This window comes from Medicago sativa, chromosome 3 (assembly GCF_051527215.1).
Source record: "Medicago sativa cultivar Bolivia chromosome 3, Bolivia_mono, whole genome shotgun sequence".
In the NCBI taxonomy this organism is placed as follows: domain Eukaryota; kingdom Viridiplantae; phylum Streptophyta; class Magnoliopsida; order Fabales; family Fabaceae; genus Medicago; species Medicago sativa.
This window is the reverse complement of record NC_140751.1, coordinates 84,895,855-84,910,498: the sequence shown is the minus strand read 5'-3', so window position 1 is coordinate 84,910,498 and position 14,644 is coordinate 84,895,855. Positions and strand designations below refer to the sequence as shown.

Below are 14,644 nucleotides of genomic sequence, written 5' to 3'. Positions count from 1 at the left end.
AGGTATATTTTATTAATAGACATAATTAAGTACAAAGGATATACTAGACCCCGAAGAGAATAAAATACAAAAAGTATTAAATCCGCCCAAAAAAGAACATATTTAAAATGCAAACATATGCACGCAATAAGTCCATGACCATATACCGCGATCAAGAAGATTGTGTGTTATTATGTACCGAGAATCTCAGTCAAATCGTTAAAAAAATTGGTTGGTATCTTGAAGTTTTAGGCAAATATTTTTAGAAAATATTAAATCAATATATATTTTTACACCCATAAATTGACCGTGTTAAAGAAAAAATATATTTTGGACCAAAAAAAGAAAAAAATATATTTTTATAAACACTTTCCTTCGAAAAAATATATTTTAAAAACAAACATTAATGTCCCTCCGTTTTAAAATGAGTGTCGTTTTAGCAAAAAAAAATTGTTTTAAAATAAATGTCACTTTCGGTTTCCAATGCAATAATAATTTTTTCTTTTCGGTTGTACCCTTCGATTAATACTATATACACTACTTCAAAAGTATTATTTTTTCTTTAATGAAAAACAAACCAATAGTTGATTAGGATAATTTAGTAAAATAACAGCTCTATTTCTTTTTAATTAATGCATTTCTTAATATGTGTGTAAAAACCTTAAACGACATTCATTTTAAAATGGAGGGAGTGGTATATTTAAGCTAAATGCTAACGAGTGGTTTCGATGGTGTGTTTACCATAAAGAAAATTGCTATGGTAGACCACCTTCATAAGTGGTCTACCGTGGATTGCTATTTGAAATTATACGAAATTCTAACGACGGTCGATGATACTATCATAAATAAAAATTCACAACCCTTCTCATATTTACGAGTTAAGATGGTAACTCAATTGATGTCAGATTTAATACGAGCTACATATTTATTTTTTTGTTGTTTATATCAAACTAGTATCAATTAATCATTATTTCAATTTTAAAAATGAAGAAAACCAATAATATTTACTACCATAAAAAAAAAAAAAAAGACGTCCACTGCATTGAAGTTTTAACATATTTTAGTGTGAATCCATGGTGGACCACTTATGAAGGTGGTCTATATTAAAATTTCTCATACAATGAATATGAAAATTGATAAATATTGAATTGATAGTGATGCAATTAGTATTAATTAAAGGATACAATTAAAAAAAATATATAATTTGTGTTGTATTGAAAATTAAAATGAGTCTTATTAGGTTTTTTTTTTGTAAATAAGTCGTGTAATTTGATTTGAGATGGATGGAGTAACTTATATTGATATAATACTTTGATACAATACAAATTTAAAACCGCTAAAAAATAAAAGGGATGAATCTGCGAACAAACTCACACCATCAATGTTAGAAGCATAAAACGACAAAATACATATGCCTACAAATATAACTATATTCAAGTCTACGAAATACTCATGTCTAAGGATCTACAACATTAAAGACGTCAAAGTCATTGATAGAATATGCATTTGCTCAACTTTGAATCAAATAAACAACGCACTAAGACGGGAAATCAAAATCACATTGCACAAAGACGTGAAATCAAAACAAATAGAGTCGTGCAAAGACGATAAAATCACAAAAACAAAGGAAATAAGATTGGAAATATGTGCAAATCACTTATTCAACTAAAAAAAGATGAAAAACAATTTGGAGGGGTGATTTTGGATCAAAATTTATCATAAATCAACCCTCTTGGATAGATCGAAGTAGAAGAAAGGTGGTGACGGCTAGGGTTTGAGAATGAGAAAAGAGAGAAACTCCTTTTAATTGGATGGAGTAACTCATAGTTTTTACATAACTCATTGTATTTCTTAACGAGGAATGTTATCAACACTCACTTTTTAACACTCTCTCTAGCATCCACTCTTTTATAGGATGAAATTAATGTATGGCCATCACTTTGTGTGGGTTCAATTTTGAAAGTGTTGACCTACAATGATTTAAACTAATAAAAGGTTTTAAAGAATGTGTTTAAGAAAGAGTTGCTAGCATTATTCATTTCTTAATTTAGGTAAAATTACTAGTGTTTATATACTGAGACACGGTGGTATTTATTTCTTTATCATTACATCGTTGGGCACACTTATTTTTTGTAACCAACCCTTGTCAATTTTTTTTTTGAAAGAGCCAACTTTATCAAATGTTAACAAGCTTATTAATACTACTATCTTTCTAATTCAGTTAACAAATCCTACATTGAAATTGACCACCTAGCTTACTGTTTGGAACAGATTGTGGAAAACTTCTTGGCCTTCAATTCCTTGGTGTATTTGGTTTGAGAAGAATGAAAAAAAAAAAAAAAACTTGTAAACGTTGCAAATTTGATAGATGTGGTTGATAAAGTCAACACGATGTCTAGTTTATTAGTAAAATATATAGGTACATGCAACATTTATCTATTTTTAAAAAGGTTTACGAACGAGCTGTCACCTTTGTATTTTTGTGGTGGTCGGGGTTTTGAACTACGCAAACGATTTTGCGTCGGCGACATATATTTTTGTGGTGGTCGGGGTTTGAACTTCAAACCTTACATATATTATTATTCATTGTCCTTACCAATTGAGTTATGCTTTCACATTTAAAGTCATTAAAAAGTGTCCATAGACACACTTCCCACCTAGCGATTGCTTGAGTCATAGTTTGCATGTCTTTCTTATTCCGATTCTTTGAAATCGTGACACGTACTTTATTAATTAGTTTGACATTGGAGATGGTCATTAAACAAAGTGAGACATATTTATTGTTTTTAAATTATATATACTCTGACATCATAGGATGTTTTTATTTTCCTCCAATGATTCAGTTTTAACTATCTCACTTTTTCTATCATTACTTTTTGACTAGGGATGACGAACTTAATTTGAATGATAAAGGTTGAAGGATTCAGGGAATAACGATTAGGAAAATGCAGATATGATCAACAGTGAGGGAATGCAACATGATGCACGCATGTTTCGTGCTTAAAAAAACAGAATATCAAATCTTAACTATCTCCTAGGGTTGTGAATTAAGTTTCAATTCACATTCATAAACGAGTCAAGTTAACGAATGTTTTAAGAGTATTCTTTAAAAAAATACACAAATAGAAAATTTGTTTTGAAAATATAAGTCAAAATAACGTAATAATTACATCAATTTCTTAACAAAAGTTACCCTTTTTAGTTACTTAAGCAATTCTCTAAGGCTTTGTTTGCGAGTTTGGAGGGGAAGGGAGGGGAAAGCTTGGGAAAAAAGGAAGGAGCAAGTGGAAGAAATAGAGGAAAATGGGAGGGGAGGACTTTGGGGGGTTAACTTTTCTTCATAATATTAAACCCTCCTCATTTGGGGGAACTAAAAAATTGTATTGGAGGGTTTATATGAATTCTTCAAATTTAATCTATGTTGTTATATTATTTTTAAAATTAAAAATATAGTAATCATATGCATTAATTTATCATTCTCTATAAAAATACTCTTTTAAAAAAATTGAAAGATTTATCCATTTTCCCTCATATTTTCCACCCTTTAAAGTCTTCCCTTCCCCTCCCCTCCAAACCCGCAAACAAAGCCTAAGAGCAATTGTTAACATTTTCTTAAACTTAAATGTGTTGAGCAAGTATCGGTGACACCCAATAATCAAAACGGTAGCTGATTTGAGCTAAGGGATTAAAAGAGTTGATGAGTTATAGTTTAGAGTTAGAGTCTTGGTAAGGAGAAAACTAACATAATAATTAACATAGTAACATTTGTGATTCAAAATATATCAAAATAGTCTTGAGCAATAACAACATATCTAAATATAATATTCTAACAATCAAGTGTAAAATAAAATCACATGCATATCAAGAACAACAATAAAAAGGGTAGAGCCTAGAGAAACAATACACCATTAATTTGGTTACTTAATTTAGTCCAACAATGACCTACATATAGGGAGTAAACAACTCTCCAAACCCTAAACTAAAGTAGTATAATACTTTACGGTGACAATTAACATATTGCGATAAAAACTCATTCATCCAATAACTTGATTCCGGCATTGGCCTCGGCATCATGTTCCTTCATTGCATTAACGGTGAGCGATATCATTTGCAATTTTACGAGCATCGAAAAGAAATGCCTTGTAATCCATTTTGTGAGAATCCAGCACAATAGATTCCATTTTCTCCTTTCCGGTGATTTTGGAAAACGTGCTTTAGGCATTCCATTCTCATTGAACGAGTTCTTTGTAATCTGCATTATATTTGCATGTCACATAATGAGTAATGAATTATTGTTTCAAATCTACATTTTGGTGTATTTAATTACACATTATATTATATAAGATTATATTATATTGCACCTTAAGCCACTTACGCACGTTGCGTTACGTATCCGGTAGCAAAGACTATGGCGTCAAATTGACCACTTTTTCCATCGGCAAACTCAATGATACTGCCCTTTTTTATGCTTGTAATAGTCGGGTACACTGAATACATAACAATCAAATCAATCAATAATATTTCTTGAGTAAAATCAATGGATCTGAATTTTTTGTGTAAAAAGAATCACACATTTAAACGCGGTAAAATCTCAAATGAGTGTATTTTTTGAGGAATGTTATGGTCGGTCACTTTAACACTCTCCCATAAACACTCTTTCTATCTATGGTGCCACATTTCCACTCTTTTAACAATTTACTTGTTAACCGGCTTCTAAAACCGGCTTCTAAAACCATACATTAGGAGAGTGTTTAAAGGAGAGTGTGTGAGCTAGTGTCCACTAGCATTCCTCATATTTTTTTTGTTGGTAAACCCTAAACCCGTATACGAAAAATATCGTCTTACAAAATAACGGACCCAACATCAAAATCAACAACAATAAAATAAAACGACTTAAACAACGCAATAAAAAAAAATTAAACAAATTTTACCACTAACTTAGATGGAACAAAACTTTAAACAACGCAATAAAAAAAAATTAAACAAATTTTACCACTAACTTAGATGGAACATTAACCTAGATGGAACATTACATTAACTTAGATGGAACATTAGACATTACATTAAACAAATTTTACCACTAACTTAGATGGAACATTACATTAACTTAGATGGAACATTAGACATTACATTAACTTAGATGGAACATTATTAGAATGGAACATTAGATGGAACCATTTTTGGTGGTGTCGGGGTTTGAACCGCGGACCTTGCATATATTATGCATATTATGCTTTGTCCTTACCGGCTTAGCCAAGCTCACGGGACAACAATCCAGATATAATACATTGTTAAAATGTATTATCTAAATCTTAATTGTATATACCTTAACTTTGCCTTTCTTGATCTTTTTGACGCAACCAACATCAATGGTAGGTGTACGACCACCCTTCTTTTTCATGGCAAAGGGTCCTTCCTTTGGTCCGACCAAGCCGTACTTAGACATATCTCCGTACACCATTTTGCTCATAAACACCATGAGCTTGTCAATCTTTCCAATACTTATGTATTTCAGTAAAGACATTCCAATGTAAACCATTTCTTTTGTAAGATAATGTACCTAAATGAACGAGATAGAGATTTGTTAGAAGGCAAACATACAAAAACATATGATTTGGTATATTTGAATCTAACCAAGAAATTGAATTTATTTATTCACACAATTATTAAAAATTGATTTTTTTTAAAAAATGTATGTCTTAATTTTGCTCTCTTATGCTTGTCGATCTTACAAAAAATATACTATCAATGTAATGATTGAGTGAATACGGAGAACCGCTACATTAAAAAAATTGAATTGTTGATAAAAATTAACGACAAAAACAATAAAAATTATTTACGATTCCGTCGGTAGAGTTAGAAATGACAAAACGAAAGACTAATTTCATAATTTTTATCTTGAATTTTTAGGGTTAATTCATTTTTTTCTAGTAACTTTTGTTTTTGAAGAGATTGAAGGCTTACGGGACTTCATATAACCATGGAGGTATTTGCACCCCAAGTAGAGACATCATAAGCGATCTCCATGCCAAAATTTCCACTACCAACAACCAAGACATTTTTTTCATACCATGGCCTTCCATTCAGATATTTGCTGCAATGAAGGTGAATACCTTCAAAGCTTTCAAGCCCATTTATCATGGGAATGTAAGGATCACAATTTTCTCCGGTTGCAACAACTAGATAATCAGCAACATAAATCTCATCAACATTCAATGTAGTATCATGCACACAAACCCTCCATTTCCCATTAGTGACATCAAAAGAAGCATCATTGACATACCGGTTGTACCGGATGCATATCTTCATTTGAGTCACATAATCGTCCAAATAACGAAGGAAATCAACCCTAGGGACAAAGGTTGGGAAATCAAATGGGAAAGGCATGTGAGGTAGGTTACAAAAATCTTTGCCCAAGTGAAGTTTCAAACGGTCATAGGCTCTTTTCCTCCAAAGAGATGCATGACAATCATCTTTCTCTAAGATAATGTTTGAGATTGAATGTTTGTTAAGACATGCTGAGGTTGCTAAGCCACCAGGCCCAGCACCTACAATCACAACAGGAATTTCAACTTCCATGGTTTGGTTTTTCTTATTGATGTTATTTTATGTGGTTTTATTTAGGGAAGATGTTTTATGTTTTATGTGGTTTGCACCTGAATTTATAGCCACCTACGTATGCTTTAGTTAGTTGCATACAGGAGAGTGTGAACCTTATTTTGGTCTTTTTAAATACAATGAATTTGGCCAAAATAATAATAATAATAAATTTTATTCTGTTTTTTTGTTGAAAAAATAATGATTTCTCTATTGTCAAGCATTAATGCAACGAGAAGAACTATATATATATATATATATATATATATATATATATATATATATATATATATATATATATATATATATATATATATGATTTTAACCAAAATTTGTTTTAAGATGTGTCTAATATGAATTCGGTTAAAAAATAAACCTAATTATAAAGTCATTCTTCTGTAAAAACAGTGAAGATCCATCTTTAAATAATTTTTGAGAGGTTCATATTAGACAAACCCATAATTTTATATTACTTTGAGTTGTTTTGCAACCGTCACCTTTTTTGTTTTGTTTTACATAATCACCATTTACTTGTAACTTTTTTTCTTCTTTTGAATAATTAGGTAAAGTTTTTCTTTTTGAAAACTATAATTTTAATTATATTTGGTACGATGTATTAAAATAGTCTTTTTTAGGCTTTTAGTTTTTTTGGAATGTTCTATGAATTAATTACTATAATTTAAAAATATATATTTTAATTAAAATATATCTTTTCAAAGGATACAAAATAAATATTTTGATACTTTTTTATTTATTAACTAAAATGACATTAATGATCATTTTATTTAAACTTTGCAAAGTTAAACTCTTACGCCTAGCACCTCAATAGTAAAAATACACATTTCTGCACTTGTTTCAAGTTTTAGTTTAAATAAAAATCTAAATATTTTAAGAAAAAAAATCCTATGAGCGGTTCAAAATGAACAAAGTACATACCTGATGTTAGATCGTTCAAATCAAACAATAAAAAATGCTATATTTTTTTTAAAAAAAAAATACGAGTAAATTACACTCCCCTCCACTCTTAGATGCTTGAATTACACTCCCCCGACCCTCTTATGTTAAAATATACAATCTCCTCCCTCTTATTCAAAACATATTAGAAAACTTTTCACCCGCCTCCCACTGAATTACATTCCCCTCCCATGTTAAAATCTACACTTTATTCCTTCAATATTTTTTTTTATTTCTAATAATCTAGAAAAAATAATAATCTAACACACTTCGAAAAAATTGTATTACGGGTCTATTTTAATGTAATAAAAAATTGAATACATATTTTTCGCTATTTTTTATCCACAATTTTATTAACATGTAGTTTTAAACCCTATTATAAAATATGAAACAACCCAAAATAAAATTAAAATATGTAAAAAAAATTACTAAAGACAATAAAATAGGGTTATTTAAAAGTTAATTTTATACTCTAAATTATAAAATCAATAGCAAAATATTTAAATTTAATTATCATTGATGTTTAAATTATAAAGAAATGAATTATTTTTTCTTAAATGGTGGTTCAAAATTAAAATATGTCATAAAAATATTTATTTATGTTAAATAGATTAAAGTGTAGAAAATATTTAATTATTAAGGGAGGGGGTTGTAATTCAAGCATCTTACAAGGGAGGGAGTAAAAATTTTACTTTGCAAGGGAGGGGAGTGTATATTTTAACATAAGAGGAGAGTGGGGTGTAATTCAAGCATCTTTGAGGGGAGTGGAGTGTAATTTACTCAAAAAATATATATATTTTCTTACCCTTTTTAATCAAGGATATTTGTATGACATGTTTTGGAGAGAGAACTCTTTCATTAATATGTTCAATGTCTCGAAGCTGATACGTACCGAAAATGCACCAAGGGTTAGAAGCTTTAAGGAATTAATTAAAAGTGAAAATATTTTATTAAAAATTAACATGTTTTTTGAACAAACAAAGAGGAATATATATATATATATATATATATATATATATATATATATATATATATATATATATAGACAAGCATGTAGTTTACCCCGCACAAGATGTGCAAAAGGGAACTACTCAAGAGTTATTTACAAGAACAATATGCTAATCAAAGCAAAGCACCACGAACAACAAGACGAGGCAAAAACAAACAAAATTACAAGTGGACGCCCATACGAGAGGAGCGGTTTATTCCACCAATCATGATAACTATAAGGAAAACTTGCACTGCTTTGACTTTAACCATAAAAAAGATGTCATTTTAACCTTGTCAATGAGGGAGAAAGGTGTCGAGGCTTGTGTTATTAAACACACGATCGTTCCTTTCCTTCCAAAGAATCCAAACCGATGCAAACCAAATAATTCTAAAAAACATATGAGTAGATCTAGGCAAGCCGGGCATATTGAGAAATTGTGTGAGGTGTTGACGTATCTCACACGGTGAAACCATAGACAGACCAAGCCAATGCCAAACTTGTGACCAAAGAGAACCGAATACATGACAACCCAAAAATAGATGAGTCGGCTGTTTCTTGACTACCACAACCAGCCACACAAACCGCATCCTCTAGAGATAGAACCCTCGCCTCACCAAATTATCCTTGGTTGGAAGCCTATTACGGAGAAGGCGCCACACGAACACCGACACCTTAGAAGGAATTTGCTGATGCCAAATGTCTACAACTTGGGACTGTCCTCCAATTCGGTCGATATGGTAAGAAAACGGTAAGTCCCACTCACGCGGAGTATCCATGAATGGGATCGAAGCAGCCACTTCCAAGTATCTTCGACATTTTCTGAAAAGCAATGTTATGGAAATATATAAAACACTCCCTCACACTCTCCTCCTCCCACGCCATCAATCGCCGACGCTACAGCCCCACTCCACCCTTCAACCGCCCCTAACTCCCTCCTCATCTTCTCCACCGAGCAATCCTTGTCAACGAGACAACTCAAAAAGGCGGGGGAATTTTAGTTTCAAAGGAATTTCCCGACCCAAATATCATGCCAAAAAAGAGCACTCCGCCCATTACCAAGGACCCTCCGAGATATTAGTATCAAACCAACTACCAACACCCTCACCCACCCCTTCACGAATCCTACACAAAGACCGCCACCACGGCGAGGCAATGGCTACCACCCTCTTTCAACCGCCCCCTCCTCACCATAACGAGCCTTAAGGACTCGGTACCACAAACCCTCTTTATCAATCATCATCCTCCAACACCATTTACCTAAAAGGGATAAATTAAAAGCACCCATCCTCTTAACCCCCGGCCACTCCTACCTCCTTTGGAGTACAAATTGACTCCCATTTTATCCAAGCAACTTTCCTAAAATCCTCACCACCCCCCAAAAAAAAAAATTTAAAAAGAGATTCAATAGAAGAAATTATACTGCAGGGGCTTTGAAAAAGGAAAGAAAGTAAACCGCGAGAGAGGACAATGCGATTTCGGAAGAACTAGACGACCCCTTTGAAAGATAGAAACTTATGGTTCCACGACGACGGACGAGAGACGATGCAATCGATAACGAGTTTCCAAAAAGAGAGTTTTCTAGAATCACCTCCAATAGGCAGCCCCAAGTAAACAAAAGGAATGGTACCTCTTCGACAATTCATCACGTAGCGACCTACGACAACCGGGAAGCGGGAATATTTACACCGGTCAACATGCTTTTATGGAAATTCACTTTAAGACCCGAAAGCTCCTCAAATAACAAAAGAACCGAGCCTCATAGTACGAACATTTAACCAACTCTTCTCACCAAAAATTATAGTGTCATCGGCGAACTAAAGGTGTGTTAGCCGAACCTGCATAACCACCAATGCTTTGTAACCGGTAAAGAGGTGCGCCCCCTTTGCCGCCTTCATTAAGACACTCGAGACCTTCGACGGCTAACAAAAATAAAAAAGGCGACAAGGGGTCACCTTGGCGAAGACCTTCTGTAAGGGAAACTCCTCCGTAGGACTACCGTTCACTAAAACGAAGCCTTTGTTGTACCAACACATTCAAAAATCCACTTCCTCCACACCATTGGAAAATTCATGTTTGCCATTACGGAATCAGGTAATTTAAATCGACGAGTCATAAGCCTTCTCAAAATCTACTTTAAACATAAGAAGCTCCTTTTTCAACCGCGTCGCTTCATCAACAACTTCATTAGCAATTAAAATACCGTCCAAAATCTGTTTCCACTTTAACAAAAGCTAAGCGGCACTCGAGATACCACACATCCTATTACCGACCGCAATCTATTTGCAAGAACCTTAGAAAGAATCTTATACAAACTTCCGACCAAAGAAATGGGTCGAAAATCATTCAATCTTTGCGGACTATTCACCTTTCGTATAAGAGTAATAAAAGTAGAATTTAAGCCACTTTGTCAACTTACCATTTCGATGAAACTCCACCATAAACCTTAACAAATCATCCTTCAATAAATTCCAAAAATCCTTTATAAAACCAAAGCTAACACCATCGGGGCCCGGACTCTTGTAACTATCACAATCCCAAACGGCTTGTTTCACCTCCTCTAAAGAAAACGGCTTAGTTAAAATTCCCGCGTCATGATGAGATAGTTTGCGGAAGTTTAGACCTTCAACACTTGGCCTTTGTGCACCCACTTGACTGAAAATGCGAGAAAAATGATTGAAAACGATCGCACGGATATCTTGAACCCCTTCTACCACACCGCCATCAACGAGACACCATATGGATGGAGTTATGGCGCCGACGATTGGACATATAATTATGAAAAAATTTGGAATTAGCATCCCCTCCTTCAACCAATTCATCCTCGATTTTTGCCAATTGATACTATTTTGTAAGCGGGCCATAGAATGTAATGAAACGAGATAAATCTTTAAGTTCGAGACTTCCGCTTCAAGAAGATCCATAGATTCCGCTTTAGCATCTAAAACGGACAATTTGTCCTTTAAATCACGCATTCTTCCATCCAAATTTTGTACATGTTCGAAATGCCACTGCTTTAAGCTTGACTTAATCAATTTCAACTTTTGTTGGAGCACAAAACCTCCCCACCCTTGACGATTAAACGTTTCCCATTTGTCACGAACAAATTCGGCATAACCGGGAAGATCAAACCAACATTTAAGCATCCTTAAAGGACGTGGCCCCCAATTTAATTCATCAATATATAACATAAGAGGAACGTGATCGAAAGACCCGTTGATAAGCAACTTTGTAAACAATGCGGCCATATTTCACACCATTTATTCGACAACAAAAAGCTGGTCCAATCTACTCATAGAAATTCCATCGCCTCTAAACCAAGTAAACAACCTCCCACAAATAGGCAAATCCAACGGCATGCTATCATGAATAAAGTTGTTAAAAACCTCCATATCCGGATGTCTAAGGGCCGCAACTCTTCCTTTCCTTTCATCTAAACTTCGAACAGAGTTAAAATCCCCACGAGACACATATGCACATATTACTATGATTGTGAACGTGCACCAACAATCTTTCCCAAACCAAATTTTTGCCGACACGTCGCACGGAGCATAAACATTAAAAATGACAAAATCTTCTCCATAAAGTAATTCCTTACCCGTAATTGCCAAAACATGTCGAAAAGCGAAAGAGGACCGCACTTCAATCTGGACGCGTCCCACACCGTAACCAAACCACCGGATGCTCCGACGGATGGTTGATAAGAATAATTATGCTCACCCTCGCCCCACAAAGCTTTAACCAACTGATCATTCATCGATTCCATCTTCGTCTCTTGAATACATAACACCAAAGGTTTTTCTCAATAACAAGCCTCCGCACCTCCACCCTCTTCTCACCACCACCTAACCCCCTCGCATTATAAGTAATAATCTTCATCGAAACCTCCCTCACCTAACCCACCTCTCCACCTACTCCCTCAAAAAACCCTCCCAACACCCTCACCACCCACCTCAGACCCACCTAGCACCTCAATACCACCGAAGACCTCCACTCCCTCCTCCCCTCCCTCGATAACAAATTAAAACTATTGGAAGTGTCACGGTTAAACTTCACCCCCATGACCTGTCCCAACTCTCTAACATCATCCTTTACCTTATCATATTTACCATGTAAATGCATCCAATTCACCCGGTCATTAGTGGCTGAACACGAACTGAAGAAGATGAATGTTTGGAAAAATGTGAAGTTGTAACACTGCTTGATTGAAATTGCGTTGTACGGCCGATCATTAGCCTTCCGTTTCTGTTTTTAATAACCGCATAATACGCTTGCGGTCACTAGCCGGCCATGAGCTATTTTCTTCATAAAGCCAGGCGATTGAATGGCCACACCTCCTTTCTTCACCGTTGGTGGTTTCCCATGTGATATAACATTGCTAGATGTTGTTTTCAATTTGTGTTTGAGCCTTGCATCTGGTTTGCGTGTTGAAGAAAAAACCACCCCACCCTCGAAAGCTGTTTTTTGATCCTCGATCCAATCTAAACTCCAAGGTCCTGCTTCAAACAAGATTCCTTCAATACTTCATTCGACGGCTGTTCTTTATCCAAAGTAACGTGAGCTGAACCATCATCTTGCGGTACCGGTTTTAAAATAGAAGACAACGAGACCGGAAAAAATTCATTGCCGACATCCTTGCCTCCTTTGTTAGGCGCCTCGGAAGATTTTAGAGGCACATTAATTTTTCTCATGTTGACTCCATTCATTTTGCAAATCGGTGACTAAATCGTCCAACTCCCATTCTCCTTGAACTTCCTCCAATCCTGTGCCGATATTAATTTGGTGACCCTCTTCGGGTGTTGAATCAACTTCGCCTTCGGACATAAAAGCATCCTCGCCAATATTGTATCCCCATTCCTCCACAATCTTAATACTATATTGCCTCCCATCAATAACAAAGTCGGAAAACCTATTTACAATCTCCACTTCGATGTCGCTATAAGAATGCGAGCAAAATCCGGGCGTACTTTATCCGCGGTACATTCATCAACATATAAAAAACGACCAATACGGAAACAGTTAACCGGAAAAAGAATCATTCCAAGCATGCACGGGAATACCGTAAACACGCAGCCATGCACCACGTTCATGTTGTGTCGAGGACTCGGACCACTTATGAAAATTTGTAAACAACATACCAAAGAACTCCTTCGCCCCTTGCAACACTTACTGAAAATTTTTCTTCACGGTACAACATAAGAAAACTTTGTCGCCCCTCAAAGGAGTGACAATTACATTTGGAAAACCGGCATCTATAATACGTTGTTGAAACGACAAAACGGCATCACCCGCTTCCACATGAGCAACCAAACCCCGAGTTCGCCCATGGTCTATCCTCCACACAAGACTTATACACGGGAATAAATGGTGTTTCTTTGTTTGTTATTTTGAACGACGGCGGCCTTCGTCACGGCAAATTGTTTCTTCTCCTCCAACCGCGACTTGCACCTATCTCCTCCCTCCACCACTTGCAACTTCTCGCTCACCTTACCCCTTCGCCCTTCCTCCAAAGAGTGACCAGAAATCACACCCTGGTTCTTTCTCTAGCCTTCGACCTTCATCTTCTTCGCAGTCCCCCACCGGAACCTCCATAGACCCCATAGTAACCTTCCTACATCACCACGCTTACCCTCCACCAATGCTCCCTTTCCTTCACGATGAACAACTGCACCCTTCCCAGGCACAAACCCACCATTCTCGCTACCCTCCTTCCTCAAACTCTCCCTTGTTTTCACGGCGAAACATCATTATGTGCAAGCCGGTCAAACCTAGCCTTCTTTGCCAAAACACGAGAATCCCCCACCCACACACTATTCAAAGCCTGAAGCAATTTTCCTTTATTCCTCACATTTACAAACCTAACAAAACCGAATTCAAGACCACGTGCATTTCTATGACGTGCCACATACATATCGGTAAGAATCCCACGGACTTCGAAGGCTTGTCGTAAACGAAACAAAGGCAAATTCTCAAGAAAATTTGTAACATAAAAGAAGCTTTATTCCGTTCGTAATGTCGAACAAACCCACTTCCGTCATATGCCATTCGAAGAAGCCACGCGTCCTCCCACAAAACCGGAAATACCGTCACCATTCCTAACCCTAACCTCCTCCCGTGCCTATCGAA

At 35.3% G+C, this 14,644-nt stretch overlaps 1 pseudogene; it reads right to left on the bottom strand.

Annotated features, from left to right (window-relative positions):
- Positions 1 to 4,009: 4,009 nt before the first annotated feature.
- Positions 4,010 to 6,558, bottom strand: LOC146941197 (putative indole-3-pyruvate monooxygenase YUCCA10 pseudogene; annotated as a pseudogene).
- Between the last annotated feature and the right edge of the window lie 8,086 nt (positions 6,559 to 14,644).